We start from the raw sequence: 22,786 nt of genomic DNA, 5'->3' as shown, positions 1-22,786 counted from the left end.
TGATGCTGGTAGGGAAGAAGTCCACTGGAGTGCAGTCATCCAGGGTGGTGGCAGGAATAGTAAAGAAGACAATGGAGACAGTGGTTGAAGTCCTCCATAAAGGAGTCTAACTCAGAGAGGTGAGTAGGTGATTGCAAGAGAGAAGAATGTAAGAGAATTTTGTAAGAATGGACTCATGCACTTGCCATACAGTTTTGTTAGGTTGCAAAAGTAGTCTGGAAGCAACAGTGGTGAGTCAGCAGAACTCTTTAACTACCTCCAACTCCTTTTACTATGGGGTTCGCCAAAAAGTTCATTTGGTTTTTTCCATAAGATGACTCTAGTGATGCTTAGGTGTCTTTAACTTCATTCGAAACAAATTTTGTAGATTGTATTGTGACAGCTGTCATATCAGCGTGCATTAAAAAAAACTTATCAAATTGATGAATTTTTGTGTAGCCATTTTAATATTGAAGGTGGAAGAAAAACAACATTTTCAGCATAGTATGCTTTATTATTTCAAGAAAGGTAAAAACACAACTGAAACGGAAAAAAAAGATTTGTGCAGTGTATGGAAAAGGTGCCATGACTGATCAAACGTGTCAGAAGTGGTTTGCGAAGTTCCATGCTGGAGATTTCTTGCAGACGATGCTCCGTGGTTGGGTAGACCAGTTGAAGTTGATAACGATCAAATTGAGACATTAATTGAGAACAATCAACATTATACCATGGGAGGTAGCTGACATACTCAAAATGTCCAAATCAAGCATTGAAAATTATTGGCACCAACTTGGATATGTGAATTGCTTTAATGTTTGGGTTCCACATAAGTGAAAAAAAACCTTCTTGGCCATATTTCCGCATTCAGTTCTTTATTTAAACGTAACAAAAATGTTCCGTTTTTAAAACAAATTGTGACAGGCAATGAAAAGTGGATACTGTACAATAATGTGGAACGGTGGTGGGGCAAGTGAAATGAACCACCACCAACCACACCAAAAGCCGGTCTTTATCCAAAGAAGATGATGTTGTGTATATGGGGGGATTGGAAGGGAGTCCTCTATTATGAGCTCCTTCCAGAAAACTAAATGATTAATTCCAACAAGTTCTGTTATTAACATAATATATTCAAGTTTATTTTTGTAGTTGGTCAAGCTATCCTAGGTAGTAAGTTCCACTGAATCCCAATTAGACCAACTGAAAGCATCACTCAACGAAAAGTGTCCGGAATTAGTCAACAGAAAACACATAATCTTCCATCAGGGTAACACAAGACCGCACGTTTCTTTGATGACCAGGCAAAAACTGGTTCAACTTCACTGGGAAGTTCTGATCATCCACTGTATTCACCAGACATTGCACCTTCGGATTTCCATTTATTTCGGTCTTTACAAAATTCTCTTAATGGAAAAAATCTCAATTCCCTGGAAGACTGCAAAAGGCACCTGGAACAGTTCTTTGCTCAAAAAGATAAAAAGTTTTGCGAATATGGAATTACGAAGTTGCCTGAAAAATGGCAGAAAGTAGTGGAACAAAATGGTGAATACGTTAAGTTCAGTAAAGTTCTTAGTGAAAATGAAAAATGTGTCTTTTATTTTTACTTAAAAACCAAAGGAATTTTTTGGCCAACCCAATAGATCCTTCACAGGTGTAAGAAAAGGATATGATTTTAGCAGTTCTATTTGATCTGCTTTAGTTAGGTATTTGCCTCTCTGACCTTATCTTTGTTTCTCCAGTGCCTGACCGATTTAGGTTCTTAATAAATGTTTGCTCAGTAAATGCTAGATGAATGTGAAGTTGTTCCAGTGTCCTGGAATTCTAGAACAAAGAACATTGCTTAGACACTTTTAAATTGAAAACTAGTAACAGGAATTGTTACTTTGTTTTGTTTTGTTTTTGGCAGCACCGGGTGGTTTGCGGGATCTTAGTTCCCTGACCAGGGATCCGAACCCAGGCCCTTGGCAGTGAAAGCGCGGAGTCTTAATCACTAGACCCCCAGGGAATTCTCACTTGTTTGACTATAATTAAATGAGAAGGAAGAGAAATATGAAGGCAAAAGACTGTATTATGACTTGTTAAAAAAAAAAAACTAAGGAGGCAAAAGCTTTAATCAAATGTTTACTCATATTTTTCTAAAATAAAAGAGATGAGGGGAAGAGTAGGAGAAGGGAGAGGGAGAGAATGTAGGTTTTATTTTGGAGGAATGTTTTAGGACTCAAATAAATCTGAAAAATGCCTAGGGTTAATGTTAAGTGGATCCAGAACTGGCAACTAACTGTGCAGAAACTAAGTACTTTATAGACCTTATCTCCTGTAACACTCGTTATATTCTTTCTGTATGAGAAATTATTCCCTTTCTGAAGTTGAGAAATCTAAGGGCCAAAAAGGGAAAGTAACTTGTTCAAGGGTTATAAAACCTAAAAAAACTTTTTTTTTAAACTTGCATTGTTTCATATACACATCTTTTCTTACGTGTACATTTCAGTGAGTTTTGACAGATACGTTCACCTGTGTAACAACAGCCCAGTCAAGAGACAGATCAATTCCATTACTCCAGGAAGTTCTCTAGAAGGTTACACAATTCCTGAGAGACACTTTGGATGTCAGTCTATCTTTTTACAACTATACCTCCACATTACTTGCATTAAAAGGGAGACGGAAGTTGTTAGAGATAAGCAGTATGAGAGCAGCAGCGTGAGAGCAGTGTTCATAGCTCATGTAAATAGCTCATGGAGAGCCAAGTGATAAAGATTGAAAAAGTAAAAACAAAACCTCAACAACATACTTAGGCAAATTTAACTCTGTTCTTCTTCATAGTTCATGAGATTATTACTGTTTTGTAAACTAGTTCTACTTTTTAGTTTCATATTAATACTCATACACATTAAACTAATTTATTGAGTGCTTTCTGTGTACCAGACACTATACTAGGTGTCTTCTATACATTCCCATTCAGTACACCAGTCATTTGAGATAATTACCATTTATTATTCCCATTTTACAAACGAAATTGAGGCCCAGAGAGCTTACACAGCTTCAGGATCTGCACCTAACTCTAAATTCAGAAACCAAATTCTCAACCCTGATGGTGTTCCATGGATAATTCTGTAATACTAAATTATATCTGGTACTTTGTTTTTCAGGAGGCAATAAATTATGTACTGTCTAGTAAATATGTAATACCTTTCTAGTAGTTGACTTCAAATCTAGTCAATATGTCTTTGCTTAGTATCTGCCATCGTATACACTAGGCAGTGGTTACGTAAAGGTGAAAATATAATCTCAAGGAGTTCAGCATATTTGATGGATTGAAAAAAACGATAGTATTTTCAGTTAAAAATCCTGGATTCAGGGACTTCCCTGGTGGTCCCATGGTTAAGACTCCGTGCTTCCAATGTAGGGGGCGCAGGTTCAATCCCTGGTCAGGGCACTTAAGATGCCACGCGCTGTGGGGCATGGCCAAAAAGTGGAAAAAAAAAAAAAAAATCCTGGATTCAATTTCTGAATTTTTTTGTCTTTTTTTTTTTTTAAACTCTATGACCTTAGATCATATTGCTTCTGTTTCAGTTTCCCTTTCTGTAAAATAGAAGTAACTACTTCACAGGGTTGTTTAGAGGATCAAATGAGATAATATGTATAGGAGTAAAATTCTAAAGTGTGAAGTAAGATCTTACAGATTATTGTACTCATAATTACAATAAATTTGATTAATTCTATATAAGAGGCATTGGTTATGAAAGTGCTTGGGTAGCTAAGGAGTAATTCATTTTACTGAAGAAAATGGTATGGGAGTAAACAAACGGTTGGTTAGTAAACATTTTACAGAAGAAGTGGCAATCAAGATCAACAGATTAAAACACTGTTGGTGCTTAAAGAAGGAATAAGGTTAAGTTATCTATTGTTTGTTGATTGAGATAACTTACTCCTCTTGTGTTTGATAAAGAGTGTGTTGTTATAATTTATAAATTAGATCTTGAATAAAGATTCTACCTGAAGGGACCCCTGAGATCAGTTCAAATAATGCCATCCTTCCTTGTCTCCACAGGGCTTAACTCAGCGTAGAACCTCCCAAGATACTCAAACAGGTCAGTGAATAAGAGAGAGAGAGAGACTATAAAGGAAGAAATGAATGAGTAAAAAAACCCCAAAGGAATGGGGAGTGGGGTGGGGTCTTGCAGCTTGGCCATAGTGAGTAGTCTCCTGACTGCTAGTCTTGCCCTGTTTTGGTTCACCACAGTTTATATATCACTATAATTTAAAATCTTACCTCATGAAGTTTAATGACCATAGTCATAAACTGCCATGCTGAGTATTTAAATAAGGCTGATTTTTTTTAACTCCCAATACTGTCTTTATAAGATTTCTGGAAATAGCCTCCTTTTACTTATATTTTTTCCTTCACCCTCCTCTGGAAATAGCCTCCTTTTAAAAAGTGAAATATTTGCTTCATACATTTTAAGGGGATATGACTATTAATATAGATGCAGATAGGCTTATAATTTTCTTATTGTGCCTTGTATATGTTATTACACAAGTAATATGAAAACAATTGAACTTGTAGCAACTAGCATGACATATAAATCTAGTTTTGTTTTTTGGGTTTTTTTTGCGGTACGCGGGCCTCTCACTGTTGTGTCCTCTCCCGTTGCGGAGCACAGGCTCCGGACGTGCAGGCTCAGCGGCCATGGCTCACGGGCCCAGCTGCTCCGCGGCATGTGGGATCTTCCCGGACCGGGGCACAAACCCATGTCCCCTCCATCGGCAGGCGGACTCTCAACCACTGCGCCACCAGGGAAGCCCCTAGTTGTTTTTAAATGACAATTTTTTTTTTTTAAATGGTTGCCAAAGAGCCAGACTGTCCTTAATATGTAATGCTACAGGAAACGCAGTCAGGTTCTGAAGTGATCTGTAGTCGATTTTTTTTTTCCCCAAGTTCATTGCACTGTGAGGAAATCATGTAGTGATATTGAGTACATTTTAGTCTACAGTGTATGAGTCTTACTGTATAAGCTTATGTTAGAACTGGATAGGATTTAGTGATTCTCGCCCTGAATGCTTTGTTTAGCCAACAGCTCAGTGATGTGCAAAAGGGCATGTGTTCTGAAACCAAAAACGGCCAGGGTTAGAATCCAGGTCTTCCAACACATGGACCCCAGGGCTTTTTTCCATTTTTACCTTTGTTAAGGAAAATGACATTGCATCTATGTCAAGAAATGTTAAATAACTTTTAGTTTTAATCTTTTTTTAAAAAAAATACATTAAAGCGACAGAAATGGAGTGATTTTTTTTGGTTACAGTGTGTGTACACGGGAGTTGACTTTTAGTTTTTTGGTTTTTTTTAAGGGAGAACCTTGGCATTGAATGACAAGGCAGCAGTAAGCAGAGGCTTTAAATCCCTGCTTCTGTACAAACCTTCACCAACATGTATTAATGGCTTTTAGGATTTATCAAATAGAGAAAGAGTTCGTCTTAAAATGTCTGTATTTTCCTTTACTAATAAAGTTTCCATATATATGTTATTAGAACTACCTCCTTACTATCGGTGATAGAGGGTGTTGTAGATTTCAAAACAGATTCCATAACACTGGAATAGGACCCTGAAACAAAGAAGTTGAAAACTAGCCCAAGAGATCTACCTCTCAGGATAATACTCAGGTAAAATGGAAGACTTAGTCATAAGTAGAGGACAGATGGATAGCTGCAGCAGGGATGGTGAGATTTTTGTATTATTGGTAATAATAGCTTTCTGGTCTAATCCTCACACTAGAAATGTGATTCTCAGTGTGAGATCCCTAGAAGAGCAGCATCAGCACCCTCTGAGACTTGTTAGAAATGCAAATTCTGGGGCCTAACCCAGACCCCCTGAATCATTAATCCTAGGGTTGGGGCTCAGTATTCTGGTTTCACAAGGCTTCCAGGTGATTCTAATGCACAGTTAAATTTGAGAATCACTGCCCTAGAAAAATATAAACCTGTGAGTCTACCATTTGTAATCACTTAGAGGCTGGCAGTACTTGGTTGGACCATATCAAATTACCCATAGTCTCCTGCTTTTGATTTACCAAAATTTCAAATTACCAAGTTTTAAAGAAAAGTCACCTTTTATTTTGGGCAGAGAGTTCAAACTGTAAAACTGCCATTTCACTTAGGCCTCTCAATAACCAAAGTAGGAAAAATTAAGGGCCCCAGTAAGAGACTATAAGGTAAATGGAAGTACTTGCGCAACGTGTGTGTGTGTGTGCGCGCGCGCTGACGCGCACGCCCTGGGTGATTTCATCATAAGCCGTGACTCCTGTGTGCCCGTCCACTCCCCCGCAGCTCTTTTAGCTTTCCTCTTCTATAGGAGTATATATAGTCAGGAAGCAGGAATGGTCTTCCCACCCCCAGCCATTTTTTTTCTTGAGGGTTCAGAATATTTCCGTTGCTATATCCTTCATCAGCTCCTGTTCCTGCCCCCTAAGATTTTTACTAGAACCTGTGTCTAGATGTGCTGCCACTGAGTTGAATCACTCTCCTGAGAGTCACAGCTGTTTCTGTTTCAAAGAGGAGCCTTTCTCTCCATGTTATATGCATTTTAGTGAACTTTAGTAAACTTGAGATAAACTGGTTTTAAGTGATTGGAACTACAAGATGGCTTTTCTCCATTATTTTCCTCAGACCATTTAATTAGTCCCTTCCCTCTTTTTAAAAAATAAGCACTGAGCATTGTGCTAGGCTTTGCATTGCAGAAATGAATAAAACAGAAAAACCTTCAAGAAGATCATAGTTTATGTAAAAACACAGCTGTTCTGTGCACGTAAAACTCAGTAGTAAAAGGCAGTAAATGAACGGAGGGTGATGGAGGTGGTAGGTGTATTTAATGGGAGCTGACTATGGCAATCAGTAACCAATTTCAGTTTTCTAAATGGGCATACTGTGTTATGTACTGCTTTCCCTCCTGCTTATAACGCTTCTTAAAAATAGAATTCGTAATTATATTGCGATTCATATTACATAAGAGTCAAAAGAATAGGAGGTCACCTTCCCACCCCCAGTTCCACTTCCCACTGTAAATTGTGCCTGCTTTTAGTTCTAGACAGTATTGCCTACCTCTGTGAATGATAGTCTTGTTTCTCTCCTCACTCTGTCAATCTCCCAATTATTATTCGTTGTTAAGGCTACATCATCAATGTGTTTGCATTTTAATTTCTTTTTTGCTTTATTTGCAGACCAATTCTAAAAATTTTAAACCTGGAAATATTTATAATGTGATTATATAAATACTTACTATAGAACAAAGTAGGGTGGCCTCACAGAAAATGAAATGTAATCCTATGTACATAAAAACTTTACCAGTGGAAAATTTTCTAAGTGTCAAATTATAGTGAATTCTCCTAGTTCTTTTTTAGTTTCCTTCTCTACTGAGACCTGTTCAATTCTGTTGTTTTTTCAAGCCCATGGTTTCTTTCTTTAGGGTTCGTTTTCATTTGGTTAGAGCTGTGGTCTTCAAAACGAAGCATCCACATAAACGGGTTACACAAGATAATTTTGGGGGGTGTCAGAATATATTAAAAATTAAATTATTTAATTTTTATCTGATTATTTTAAATTTTAATTTTGATATGCTTTATAATATATATAAATATATTAGTATAATAATACATTAATTTATAAATAGACATGCATGCTTAGAGCAGATGATTTTTAATCATAAAGGCATGTTATACAAAAAAGTTTGGAGTTCATTGGGTTCATTGAGTAATTTTCAATATAGAATGACAGACTTTTCAAGTATTTGCTGTCTGAAAATGTCCTTTCTTCAGCTTGCATTCCTGAAGAATTTTGAGTATGAAATTCTAAATTCAAAATTTTTCTTAAAAACCTTAAAAGCATTTCTCCTTGTATCTTAACAGCATTTAGATTTCAGTGTGACTGGTTCCTTTGTAGATAACATGAGAAGTTTTAAGATTTTCTCTTATTTGGTGGAACTTTGAAATTTTTGCCAGGATGTGTCTAGGTATAGATCTTTTTTCAGTAGGCATTCTTGGTACTTGGTGAGGCCTGACTGGGAACTTGGGTCTTCCTTCAGATCGTGGATATAGTCTTCTGGTTTTTTCTCTTGATGTATCTCTGTTATTTCTGTCTTAATCCCCTTCAGGAGCATTTAATGGCTCTCCTGTTGGAATACTGGATCTCTTCTGTCTGACCTCCATGTCCCTAACTTCTCTTATTTCCTATATTCTTTGTGTATTTAGTTTGTGTCTTCAAAAGTAGTCTTTATCTTTTATTCTCCATTAATTATAAACATTTTATTGTTTATCTTACCCATTGGAATTATCATTTAAATATATATATATTTTTTAATATTTATTATTTTGGGCTGCGTCAGGTCTTAGTTGCGGCACACGGGCTCTTTGTTGCAGTGTGCAGGCTTTTCTCTAGTTGTGGAGTGCAGGCTTCTCTCTGGTTGTGGCACGCGGCTCCACAGTGTGTGGGCTCAGTAGTTGCGATGCTTGGGCTCTCTAGTTGTGACACGTCGGCTTAGTTGCCCCCCAGCATGTGGGATCTTAGTTCCCTGACCAGGGATTGAACCAGCGTCCCCTGCGTTGGAAGGCGGATTCTTAACCACTGGACCACCAGGGAAGTCCCCCATTTATATTTTTACTTAACAAGAATTCTTGTTTTCTAACCACTTGTTCAAAGCAGCTTATTCCTGTTTTATTTAAGTGTACCATTCTGTCCCCTAAATTGTCTCCATTTCTACCAGGGTTATTTTGTTTTATTTTGTTTTATTTTACAGTTTTGGACCTTTTCCCAATTGTCTGTTGTGATTTTCTCCTTTAAGCTTCTCTGCTGATTTGTTCCTATCTAATTGATTTCTCTGCTAATTTGTTCCCATTTATCTGCCTTAAATTTCTCAAAATTTCTGATCCACCAATATCATCCTTTTGTATTTTCCAGCCCAGTTATGACTACATTCTTTTGCAAAAATTTGTTTTCATCTCATTGGTATGTTGAGAAATAAAAAAGACAGATAAATGTGCTCACTTGACTGCCTTGAACTGTTTACTGCTTTCAAAGTTCCATCTTGGGTACAATATCTGATCCAGACATCTAGAAATTAGAAAGTTGATGGAAGGCCATATAATCTGTCACATGAGTTTGGAAGAGAGTATGAAACCCCTTTGTTTGTTTTGTTTTTTGTTGTTTTTTTCTGTTACTAACATGCTAGAAAGGTTGTCTTTAAGAATTATAAGCTTAGGCTGAATCCAGGCAGGCAGGCAGACATTGCCAAATTTTAGCATTATAATCCTGGGTAGATTATGTAGCCTTTTTGCACTCTAGTTTACTCCCCTATAACATTGGCAGAAGCAGTGATTACTCTCCTCGTAGAGTTATTTTGGGAATCAAATTAGACAAATACTTAGGCCTGGCATATAGAAAGCCTTTACAAAATATTTATTCTTGATATTGTTAGATTGCTTCTATTCAGGAAAAAGTTACACATTTTAGATAACTCTTTCCTTATAGAACAGATAAGTTTCTCTCAAGTTGGCTATGAAGTTGATTATTATAAAATAAATTTTCACAATGATTCTTTGTATAGTACTGAAGATGCATTTGCAGAGAAAACTTCCTCAATTCCATGAGTTGAAAACCTTGGATGAAGTCTGTTGGTGACTTGCTGGAATCAGTAGCAAATATACTTTGCAGTAACTGCTAGAGATTTTTGTTCCCTCTTAGTAAGCACCTACTGGAATAGTAATAGGGTTCTTTGCATGATTGGACTCATAGGAAGCTAATAAATAACACTCATCTCATTGTATCATTTTTCTGTGTGTGTACTTCTGTAAAGTTATAATAAATATGTATATTTTTATGGTCTTCTTGAATGTGATGATAATTCCACTTCCTCTCCTACCCCCAAACTGTTAAATTGTCCAGAAACGCAGCTTCTTATTGTCTCTTACATGAATCACCTTTATCATTGACTTAAGTCTGTTTTCTAAACTACAAACCTTGATATCCATAATTCCTCAAAACCTTGTCACTTATACCTCTGCTCTTCTGACTTCATTCTCATTGCTGTATAATATTTCACTATATGAATGTACCATAGTTTACCCATTCTATTACTTAGGAATAATTGGGTAGTTTTCAGTTTTTGACAATCACAAGAGCTTTACTGCTTTGTTTTTATATTTATATGTAGAGCCCATCAATGAGCAATCTTGTACACATATTTTGAAGAACATATGAATGTATGCTTCTGGCTGTATACCCAGGAGTGGAATTGATGGGTTTCAAGGTATTCAATTGTTTGGCTTTAAACAATAGATATTGCAAACAGTTTTACAAAGTGGCTAGACTAATTTATACTTTTACCATCAGTGTAATTTTAGAGATTCATTTCTCCCTCTCTGGCAACATGTATTATCTTTTTTAATTTTAATTTTAGCCATCCTGTTGTGTGAGTAGTGGTTATCACACTGTTGTCTTAATATATTTGTCTGATGACTAATGAAATTGAACACCTTTTCATATGTTGACTAACCTTTTGGATATCTTTTTTTTTTTTTTTCACTTTCTATGAAGTATTTAAGTCTTTGGCCAATTTTTCTGTTCAATTCCCTGCACTTTTTATAATAATTTGTAGGAATTCTCTGTATACTCTGGATATAAGCCCTGTATCAGATCCCTGTATTGCAAATATCTTTTTCTACCCTGTGTCCTGCTTAAGAAATATTTGCCTACCCCAGAGTTGTAAAGATATTCTCCCATTCCCCACTCCCTCCAAGTTTTATTGCTTTACTTTCATATTTATATCTGAACTAAATCTGGAATTGATCATTGTATATGACATGAGGTAGGAGTCAAGATTTTATTTTTCTCTATGACCGTCCATTTGACCCAGGACCATAAAGACCATCATTTCTGTACTGCATTTCGTTATTTGTCATAAATATGCTAAATATGTGTACATCTGTTTCCGGATTCTGTTTTCTTCCATTGATCAGTTTCTCCAATTTTTTCACCAGTACCACTCTGTCTCAATTTCAGTAGCTATATTTTAAGTCTTGAAATTTTATACTTAAGTCTTGATGTCATACACTTGACGTACTTATAGTCCTTTAGCTTTGTTGTTCTTCAAGAATGCTTTTGCATATCCATATAAATTTTAGAATTCATCTGACAATTTCCACAAAAAGCAAAATTGGGATTTTGATAGTGATTGTACTGAATTTTTGTCAATCTGGGGAGAATTCTTTATAAGATTTATTTTACATTTCATGAACCATGGCATATTTCTTTTTACTTTACTTTTCTCTCAGTACCATTTTGTAGTTTTCAGTATAGAGTTTGTGAGCATCTTTCATTAGATTTACTTCTAGGAAAAGTGGATTTTTTAATTATATTATAAATGGTATCTTTAAATTTTTCTATTTTCTAATTGTTGCTAACATATAGAAATACAATAGATTTTTATATGTTATACAGCAACTTGTACAAAATTCCTTGTTAATTCTGTTACTTTGTACACAATCATGTGTGTTATCTGGGAATGATGATGATTTTCTTTTTTCTTTTCCAATTCTTATGCCTTTATTCTTTTCCTGCTTTAAGGTACTGCCTGGGACTTCAAGTGCAGTGTTGTGTGAAAGTGCTGATAGTGGTCTTTCTTGTCTCATCTCACCTGGAACTCTTACTGTAGGGGTGTGGGTATGTGTTTTAAGACACTTTTTGTAAAATTAAAGAAGTTCTTTTTTTTTTGGAAGTTCTCTTTTATTCACAGTTTTTTAAAGAGTTTTTATCCCAAATGGGTATTAAATTTTATCAGATGCTTTTTCTGCATCTGTCAGGGTGATCTGTTTTCCCCCTTTTTTGGTTAATAGAAAAAACTAATAGATTCTGATGTTAATCACCCTTGCATTACTCAAATAAAACTTCATTGGTCATGAAATATACTTTTCATGCAGTCCTAGGTTTGACTTGCTATTAGTTTGCTTAGGATTTTTATATGTATGTTCACGAGACAGACTTTCCTATATTTTTCCTTCTTGTAATGTGCTTGACAGGTTTTGGTATAAAAGTTACACTGGTTTCATCAGACAAGCTGTGAAGCTTGTTTTCCATTTTGTGGAAGAGCTTGTGCAGTGAAGCCATTCCTGTAAGTTTTCCTTGTGAGAGGGTTTTTAATAATTAACGTTTAATAAAAATAGGACTTTATAATTTTCTCTTTCATATTGTATGTCAGTTTTGGAAAGTGATTTTTTCAGGTAATTTTCTCATTTTACTTAAATTATCAATTAAGTTGGTGTAACGTTTTCATGATAGCCTCATTATCCTTCAGAGCATCATTTTAGGTGTTGTAAATTTGTGTCCTCTCTCATTTCCCTTGATTAGTCTAAAGCTATCGATTTTATTATTTTTTTCAAAAATAATACAAAGCATTTGGCTTTGCATTTTTTTCTGTTGTCTGTCGTACACTTTTTTTCCTAGTCATTGCTTTCTGCTCATACTTTTATTACTCTCCTTTCTTTGGGTTTGACATACTCTTTTCTAGCTTCCTTAGATAGAAGCTTGTCATTGATTTTCAGCCTTCCTTATCTGATATATGCATGAAAGGTATAAATTTCCTAAGCATTGATATAACTACATCTTACAAGTTTGGAAATTTCTTATCTTTAATATTCAGTTCAAAATGTTTTCTAATTCTCATTGTGATTTCTTTTTTCACCCATAGATTTAGAAAGCTATTATTTAATTTTTGGAGATTAGGTATTTTCTAGCTATCATTTTGCTTATTGATTTTTAACTTAATCCCACTGTGATTAAGGTTTATACTTTGATTGATTTCATTGACCAGTATTTGTTTGTAAGGCTTTCTTTATCTTGCAGTAATATGGTCAGTTTTGGCCAATGATTCCTGTGCCATTGAAAATAATTTGCATTCTTTTGCTGTTGGGTGCCATATCTCTCCCCTCAACTCCTGCCTCTCTCCCTCCCTCTGGCCCCTCATATATATATATGAATATGTGTATGTATATTTACCTATATATGTCATTACAATTGTTCTTTCACTTACTGAGAGAAGTGAATTAAAGTCTCCCAGTGTGATTTTTGGAATCATCCTATTGCATACAGACACATTTAGTATTATGTTTTTATGATTGACCTTTTTTCTCCTTTTATTCTTTTCCTTTTTATGTCTCTGAATACTTCTTGCTTTAAAATTTCTTTTAAATTTTAAATTTAGCTAATGTAGCTGTACCTGCTTTGTTTTGGATAGGATTTGTCAGTTATATATTTATTCTCATTATTTTTAACCTAAACCTTTCTTTACCCTTATACAGTCACAACGTTTATTGCATTTTGCTTTATTGTGCTTCACAGATAATGTGTCTTTACAAATTGAAGGTTGTGGCAACCCTGTGTTGTCAGATGATGGTCAGCATTTTTAGCAAGAAAATACTTTTTAATTAATGTATGTACATTTTTTTAGACATAATACTACTGCACACTTAGTAAACTATAGTATAGTGTAAACATAACTTGTATATGCACTGGCTTAGTAGTTGTAGCTCATGGGCTTAGTTGCTCCGCGGCATGTGGGATCTTCCCGGACCAGGGCTCGAACCCATGTCCCCTGCATTGACAGGTGGATTCTTTACCACTGTGCAACCAGGGAAGTCCCCATATGCTTAATTTAAAGAGATTTAAGAAGCTTATGATACATGTATTGTTATTATTTTATCTTTATTCTTCCTGATAAGTCTTAACAAAACTGTTGAACGTTATATATTATTATATATTAAGTTACATACTAACTTATTTCATTATGTAATTATAGTTGATATATATAAAATTGCCTTGACCTCAGACAGTATTTTCAGTTATAACTTCATGAAGCAGTTCTATAACTTTTAGGATAAATATGGTAGTATTTCACAGTTGCAGCATGATTTACATTTTGTTAGTTGAAGAATTAATACACAAAAATGTTATGATCAACATCACATTTGGTTAAGAAAGCTCCTAGAAGACTTGCGCTGATTACAGATGACGGTACAAAAGAGGTACCTCGTAAATACACAAGTCACATTTTATAACTGGATAGAATTTCGATAATATTCTTCAGACAGTATGGCTTTAAAAAAAAAAAACCTGAACTTTGCTGGATAATTCATATATTCCATTAGTCTGGAAGCTTGATAGCTAACACACTAGGAATACTACACAGCTATTGAAAATGTCTCTCTTGGGAGTTATTAAAAATAATCTCGTTAGTACTTTATTCTCTAATAGTAGCTAATTTAGTCTCAACAGTTACAGAAGAGACTTTATAATTCCATTATTTTTAATGACAAAAGAAATATGTGTATATATGTAGATATGGACATGTATGTGCATATATTTTTTAAATGAGGTAAAATTCATATAACATAAAACTCACCATTTTAACAGTTGTTTTTTTTTTAATATTTATTTATTTGGTTGCACCAGGTCTTAGCTGTGGCTCGTAGGGTCCTTAGTTGCAGCAAGTGGGCTCCTTAGGTGTGGCTTGCCAACTCCTTAGTTGCAGCACACAGGCTGTTTAGTTGCAGCATGTGAACTCTTAGTTGTAGCCTGCATGTGGGATCTAGTTCCCTGACCAGAGATCGAACCCGGGTCCCCTGCATTGGGAGTGCGGAGTCTTATCCACTGTGCCACCAGGGAAGTCCCAAAATATTTATTTATTTATTTATGGCTGTGCTGGGTCTTATTTGTGGCACGCAGGATCTTCATTGCAGTATGTGGGCTCTTAGTTGCAGCATGCAGACTTCTTAGTTGTGGCATGCACGTGGGATCTAGTTCCCCGACTAGGGATTGAACTCAGGTCCCCTGCTTTGGGAATGCGGATTCTTACCCACTGGACCACCAGGGAATTCCCTTAACAGTTTTGAAGTATACAGTTCATTGGTGTTTATAGTACATTCACAGTATTGTGTAACCAGCACCACTATCTAGTTCCAGAACATTTTTATTACTCCAGAAGGAAACCCCATACCCACTGAGCAGTCACTCCCCATGTCTCACCCTCCCTCTAGCACCTGGCAACCACTAATCTGCTTTCTGTCCATATGTCATATCATATTCTGGATATTTCATGTGGCCTTTTGTGTTTGGCTTTTTTCATTTAGCATGATATTTTGAGGTTCATCCATGTTATAGCACATACTTCATTACTTTTTCTGGCTATGTGATATTCCATTGCATGGATATACATTTTTTTTTTTTTGCGCTACGTGGGCCTCTCACTGTTGTGGCCTCTCCCGCTGCGGAGCGCAGGCTCAGCGGCCATGGCCCACGGGCCCAGCCGCTCCGCGGCATGTGGGATCCTCCCAGACCGGGGCATGAACCCATGTCCCCTGCATCGGCAGGCAGACTCCCAACCACTGCGCCACCAGGGAAGCCCCACGTGGTTATACATTTTGTTTATCAGTTCATCAGTTGATGATTTGGATTATTAGCCAATAAACTTTTGGCTATTGTGAATAGTGCTGCTGTGAACATCGATGTACAAGTTTTTGTTCCAACACCTGTCTTCAGTTATTTTGGATGTATAATTAGGAATGGAATTACTTTTTGAGGAACTGCCAAATATACCACAGCAGCTGAAATGAACCATTTTGTTTCCACCAGCAATATGCAAGGTTTCTAATTCCTCCACATTCTCACCAATGCTGGTAATTTTCCATTTTTTAATTGTAGCATAACCATCCTAGTGACTATTTTTTCCTTGTCTTTGGCTTTCATCATTTTTACTGTGATGTGTCTATGGATCTCTGCGTGTATCCTACATGGAGTTAGTTGAGCTCCCTAAATGTGTATATATTGTTGTTTTTCAATAAATTTGGGAAGTTTTCAACGTTTCTTAGAATATTTTTTTCTTCTGCTCCATTTTGTCTTTTTTTTCCCATTATATGTATGTCAGTGTACTTAATAGGGTCCCACACTTCTCTTAGGCTCTGTTTATTTTTCTTCATTCTTTCATCTATGGATTGCATAATCTCTTGATCTCTCAGCAGGTTCAGTAATTCTTCTGCCTTCATATCTGCTGTATATGAACATGGCCCCTTATGTCATTCTTCCATTTCAATTATTGTACTTTTCAAGTCCAGAGTTGCTTTAAAAAAATAATAATAATTTTTACCTCTACATTGATATGCTCTATTTTTTGTGACATTGTCAACATACTTTACTTATTTAATCACGGTTTCCTTTAGTTCTTCACATGTGTATACAACATCTCCTACATAGACAGTTTCTATTACCTACTTTTTCCCCGTTATATGGGTCATGCTTTCTTGTTTCTTTGCATGTTTTTTGCAAAGAAAATCTGCATAATTTTATGTTTGAAACTGGACATTTTATATAATGTTAGAAATTCTTGGAGTTGGTTTCTCCCTTCCAGTGCATATTATTGTTACCTGCTTGTTTATTTGTTCAGTGACTTGCGGGATTATTTTAGTGGAGTTTGTTTTCCTCTCCTTCCATCCACCCCACTCCCCCACCACACCCCCCAACACGTACACACACACACACACACACACACACACACATATGTGCGCGAACACACACAGCCTCTGATGTTACTTATCTAGGGTTATAGCCCTACGTTTTCCAATGGTTAACGCTGGGATGACAATGATATTGGCAGAGTTCTTGACTCTCTCTTTCCCTGACAATTTAGAACTGTTATGGTCCACTAATCTAAGGCTAATTGCACTATAATTTTAGCAATGGCCTGAGGCATTAATTGCTTCACGTACTAATCAAATTTGAGTTCCTTTGGAGGAAAGGTTTCCTAAATCAGTGCTTGAGATATGTTCTGACCCCAGGAAGGCTCCTCCTAGTTGTTTCCATTGCTCCCTAGCAAACAAACCGGCCTACAGTTTAGCTTTTACGTCCCGAGATTCCTCTAATCTCCTCTCAATTGCCTTTCACCAGGACCTCTCCTGTTTTTCAGAGCACCCTTGCTCATTCCCTTGCAAATGAATTGCTATTTCTCTAGGAAAAGATTTGAAGCTATCAGTTTTATGGCCTCCTTGCCGCACAGGCAGTATCTCCAGGTCAGGTCTCTGGAGTCTGGAGTGAGTACAGTGATGTATTTCTCTCCCAGTGATATCTCTGCTCTAGGAGCTAAGCACTTGGTGGAATGGGGGTAGAGGAGGGGAATGGCACCCTCGGGTCTTCCTGGCTTGGTCCTCCCAGTATGGGACTCCCACCTTACAGGCTGCAACAGTAGCAGTCAGTGCTACAACAGCACCACACCCAAGGTAGATCCTACACTCCCCCCCCCCCCCGCCCTCCAACCCCCACCATCTCTTGGCCACATTCACTTGGGAACTTAGCTTTAGCAATAGAATGGGAAGTGTTGACATCCTGCTCTTCCCAGTAAGATGGATACCTGAGCCCCAAGGGGGAAGAGGGAGCGCAATCAGAGAAGATACTTTTTCAGTATTTTAAAATTTGTCAGAGACTTGTTTTGTGGCATAGCATACAGTCTAAGTGGAGAATATTCCATGTGCACTTGAAAAGAATGTGTATTTGTATTCTGTTGTCGACATGTGAATGTCTGTTAGGTTAGTTGTTTTATGATGTTGTTCAAATCCTCAGTTTCTTTATTGATCATCTTCCTGGGTGTTCTATGTATTATTGAAAGTCACGTATTGATATTTCCAACTATTATTGAGCAATTGACTGTTTCTAATTTCATTAGTTCTTTCTTGATATAGTTTGGAGCTCTGTTTGCATATATGTTTATAGTTGTTATGTCTTCGTCATGGTTCACCTTTTTATCAATATGTACTGTACTACTTTGTCTCCTGTGATAACTTTTGACTAAAGTCCATTTGTCTTATTACGATAGCTACCCAGCTCTCTTTTGGTTCTTCACATGGAATATCTTTTTTCATCTTTTTACTTTCAACTTATTTTTGATTTCCATAAATACACGGAGCCAAAAACATACTTTTCTAGTTTTGTAGAAATTGGCTTTTTCTTTTGAGCACTCCTTCAAAGCTTCACCATTTACAGCTCTGCCTTAGTCTTCACTTTCTGCTTGTGTGACACCTAAAGGTCAGCCAGAGTTGATAGCTTAGGGTTGTCTCACATTTTTTCCAAGGATATGTTTGGACTCAGTTATGCACATGACCTTCTAAGTTCCCCTGTATGTGTGAGAGCTTTTAAAAGCCCTTTTCTCCCAAGTATCTTTCTCAGTTTCTTTCTCCTCAGGCTTTCTTATCTGGCTGATCATTGCCCCAACACTTACCCCTGTTCCAGACAGGTACAGTAATACATTTGCTTTTAAATGGTTTTGACAAATGCTGCCACCCAGAATGCTGCTTCTACCCTGCGGAAGCTCCAAGACAGGTGAGACAAAGGCAAGCCCTTAAGCTGATCCTTCAGGAAGGTTACCAGCCTGCACAAAGCACACCCCACTTTGCCATTTTCAGTGAGGTCTATATGCATATAATTTACTACATCTGTAAATTTCTATCTATATAGTTTAGGGATTCACAGATACACAAGAATGTGAAGAAATTCTTTGCTATGAACTTTAAGATACAGATAACTTCTGATAGGAAGAAGAGGTTTGGTGGTAGGAAGATGGTTGTTTGACATACGGTTCTTTATATATATTCTGGATATTTGACATTCTTTATGGTGAATTTATGTAGCTGAGTGTGTGTCTGTTACGTATGCCTAATAGAACAGGGGTCCTCAACCCCCGGGCCGTGGACCAGTACCGGTCCATGGCCTGTTAGGAACTGGGCCACACAGCAGGAGGTGAGCAGCAGGCAAGCGAGCAAAGCTTCATCTGCCGCTCCCCATCGCTCACATTAACGCCTGGGCCATGTCACCACCCCCCACCCCCGTCCGTAGGAAAATTGTCTTCCATGAAAGCAGTCTCTGGTGCCAAAAAGCTTGGGGCCTGCTATAATAGAACGTTAAGTCTGGCACTCAAACATTTTTTTTTTAAGTAGAAAATTACATATGTGTTTATTCTAATGAGTCTTGCTTTTTAAAATAAAGCTATAAAACATCACACTTAAAATTTTTAAAAGAAACATATTTAGAATATGGATGAAACCTTTATTTGTTAATTTGTGTAGATTGTCTACAGTTATTCTCTAGATTTTATATTAGTTGGGCTCTTTCTGCAAGAACAAGAATAGGAAGTCCTGAAGGTCTTGAATGTAGCTGATGGTCTACTATCTTTTTTTTTTTAACGTTTGAAGAGAAGAAAAAGAAAATAGAATACTGGCAATAACACTGAAATGGACATTAGGAGATCTTTGTCTTTGTCCTTCTTCTGATATTTATCCAGCAATGTAAACGTGGGCAGTTTATTTTTCTAGTCTAGTCCATTTCTCTCATCTTGGTCCTCAACTGTAAAGTAAGAGCTGGACCAGACAGGTTAAGGACTGTTTCAGCTCTATTATATCAGGAGCAGCAGCATTATTCTATGGAAAGAGTGTAGACTTTGGAGCCAGGCAAATTTGTGTTCAGCCACTTTCTGGTTAATAAAGTCTAAAGTAAGCTTTCTAACTTGTCTAGTCATTTTCTCATGGTTAAGGTGGGGTTATTAACATCCATCTCATAGAGTTGTGGAGGAATAAACAAGGTACATAATGTCTTGTAAGTATGCACAAATGCAGTCTGCTCACCAGTATTCTTCATACCCCCATTACATAACTACATCATTTGAAGTAGTTGGAAAAAAGACAAAAATCTTTGTAACCTTTTACTTGGTTCTTATATATATATATATATATATATATATATATATATATATGGATTATGTTGTGAGTTACACTTGAGCAAGGTAAAAACTCTTGTAGAGGCATTAAAGAACTGTTTTTTACTCTAGATTCTTTAAACTTACATTTTATTTATTTTATTAGTATTAAATTAGCATCTTCTTATAGAAAGTTAAGTATTAAAGATTATGATTAAAGTTTTCTTTGACTTACCATCTTCTTTGACCTAATGTCTCTCAATGTCTACTACTTGAAAAGTCTCTCTCTCTCTCTCTCTCTCTCTCTCTGTCACTCACACACACACACACACACACACACACACACACAAACACATTTTCTGTGGGCTAATGTAAGCATGCAAATAACTGATTTTCTACTTCTTTTAAAAATAATGACTTGTATCTCTGTTAATTAAAACATAACATACTTAGAAAATATAAACAAATAAAAATAAGCAAAAATCTCACCACCCAGAGGTAGCCTCTGTTAATACTTAGATATATATATCTTAGCAGCATTATCAGTGCCAAAGTTCAACTCAGTGTGTCTATGTGCCAGTCTGTTTTTCTTTATGCACCCATACTTGTAATAACTCTACAAGCATACTTCGTTTTATTGCACTTCACTTTTTTGTGCTTCACAGATGCTGCACTTTTTACAAATTGAGGGTTTATGGCAACCCTGCATCAAACAAGTCTATTAGTGCCATTTTTTCAACAGCATTTACTAATGTCATGTCTCTGTGTCACATTTTGGTAATTCTTAAAATATTTCCAACCTTTTCATTTGTTATGGTGATCTGATCAGTGATATTTGATGTTACTATTGCAAAAAGATTATGATTCTCTGTAAGCTCAGGTGATGGTTACATTTTTAAGCAATAAAGTATCTTTTAATTAAGGTCTGTACATTTTTTAGGCGTAATGCTATTGAACATTTAATAGACTACAGCATGGTGTCAACATAACTTTTATATGCATTGGGAAACCAAAAATTTCATGTGACTCACTTTGTGATAGTCGCTTTACTGTGGTGGTCTGGAACCGAACCCTCAGTATCTTGAGCTATGCCTGTATGTGCTATTTAAAGTGAGGTCCTTTAAGGCATACTCTGTTTAATGTTTAACTTTAAACATATGTTGAATACTTTACCTGTCATTAAGAAAATTAAGTACATTCTTAATGGTTGCATAGTTCTGTGTATATAAATATATCACAAAAACATACTACGCTTATACTTAGTTATCTTTTCCCACAGTTGTGATATTTGTCCCAAGATGAATTTCTAGGATGAATCTGACAAAAAAATTTCTTTTGATACTAATTGTAAGATTGTCCTACAGAAAAGATTTGCCAGTAAAGTAATATTTGCTTCTCTGCAGTTTTCCTGGCTATAGGAATTGACAGTTTAAAATAATCTTTGAAAATAAATACTATAGGTGGAAAATGGTATGGATTCTTTTTTTTTTTTTTTTTTTTTTTTCCAGTACGCGCGCCTCTCACTGCTGTGGCCTCTCCCGTTGCAGAGCACAGGCTCCAGACACGCAGGCTCAGCGGCCATGGCTCACGGGCCCAGCCGCTCCGTGGCATGTGGGATCTTCCCGGACCGGGACACGAACCCACCTCCCCTGCATCGGCAGGCGGACTTTCAACCACGGTGCCACCACGGAAGCCCCATGGATTCTTTTATAAATGATTATAAAGGAGGTTAAACTCCACTCTCCCTCTTTTTAGCTATTCTCCTGCAAATTGCTTCTTCATCTCACTAACTTTTTCTGAATCTTTTTGAAATCATTCTTAGTTGACAGAAACCATATAATTAGTGTTATTTGATGTCCATGAGAAGCATCAGCATTTTTATACTTGTAAAATAGTAGTTTATTTATTAGCATCATTTCCTTTCCCTTTTGCCAGAAATTTCACCATAAAAAAAATGAGGAAGGGGCTTCCCTGGTGGCGCAGTGGTTGAGAGTCCGCCTGCCGATGCAGGGGACGCGGGTTCGTGCCCTGGTCCGGGAAGATCCCACATGCCGCGGAGCGGGTGGGCCCGTGAGCCATGGCCGCTGAGCCTGCGCGTCCGGAGCCTGTGCTCTGCAATGGGAGAGGCCACAACAGTGAGAGGCCCGCGTACCGCAAAAAAAAATGAGGGAGGTTATTAAAACAACTTTACAATTTATATACATTCCCACAAGAAATGTATGAGAATGCCTATCCTTAAACTCTCACCACTTTTTTTGGATTATCACTAGTGTCCTGGGTTAAAAAACGGCTTCTTAACTTAGTTTCAATTTATACTACTCTAATTATGAGTAAAGTTCTTTTTCTATGAATTATTTGTAGTCTTTACTTTTTCTTTCTGATTTTTAGGAATTCTTTATGTATTAGGGAAATTACCTTTTTGTGTGCTATATGCATTGCAAATACTTTTCTTGGTTTGTTGTTTTCAAGGTTGGTTATTGTGGCTTATTTTATTAGCTTGCTTCAGAATCAGTGGCAAAAGTATGACTAGGACAGGCTCTTTCACATATTCCTAATGGGTAAGTTGATAATCGTTGCCCTTTCGGTACATCTATTAATTGTGAATTTGCTTAAGAGAAATATCCAACTCGTGTTTCTGCTCCTATTTCCACCTTCAACCCAGTAGAAAACACTGGTAGTTTTACTAGTCTGGGGCTAGCCAGGAAGACCAGCAGCTTTGCTGCCAGATCAGGTGGACTTGATTCGGGGCTTGATTTGCGGCCAAGGAGGGAGTGGGAGGAACTTGGCTTTGTCAGCTAAAAGTAGCAAACTTCGTTTGAAAGAAAGGGGACAGCCTGCAGCTTTGCTAACCAGGCAAAAAAGTTAAGAATAAAAAGCCAAACAGATATCAGCAGCTATACAATATGGTGGAGATGGATACTGCAGTTAAGTCCTAGCAGGTTACTAAAAAGAAAACAACCACCCATAGAAAAACAAATGAGAATCCAGAGTTGCTACAGTGTATTGACTAACAAGTCCAGCTTTCAGCCAAATATTATGAGA

General features: G+C 36.8%; 1 protein-coding gene across 5 annotated transcripts in view; it reads left to right on the top strand.

Moving 5' to 3' along the window:
- SPOPL (speckle type BTB/POZ protein like) overlaps positions 1-22,786 on the top strand; it is a 62,249-nt gene that overhangs the window by 15,467 nt on the left and 23,996 nt on the right. The window contains exon 2 of one of the 5 annotated variants that reach the window (XM_067742054.1): positions 4,025-4,064. The exons of 3 other annotated variants lie outside the window; for them this stretch is intronic. The gene's annotated coding sequence lies outside the window, so the exon portion shown is untranslated. Of the gene's footprint in view, positions 1-4,024; positions 4,065-12,034; positions 12,128-22,786 lie in introns of those variants that run through there. One more of the 5 variants, XM_067742053.1, reaches the window with a different exon arrangement.

This window comes from Pseudorca crassidens, chromosome 6 (assembly GCF_039906515.1).
Source record: "Pseudorca crassidens isolate mPseCra1 chromosome 6, mPseCra1.hap1, whole genome shotgun sequence".
Lineage (NCBI taxonomy): Eukaryota > Metazoa > Chordata > Mammalia > Artiodactyla > Delphinidae > Pseudorca > Pseudorca crassidens.
Note: the sequence above shows the minus strand (reverse complement) of the source record. Positions and strands in the feature narration are given on the sequence as shown.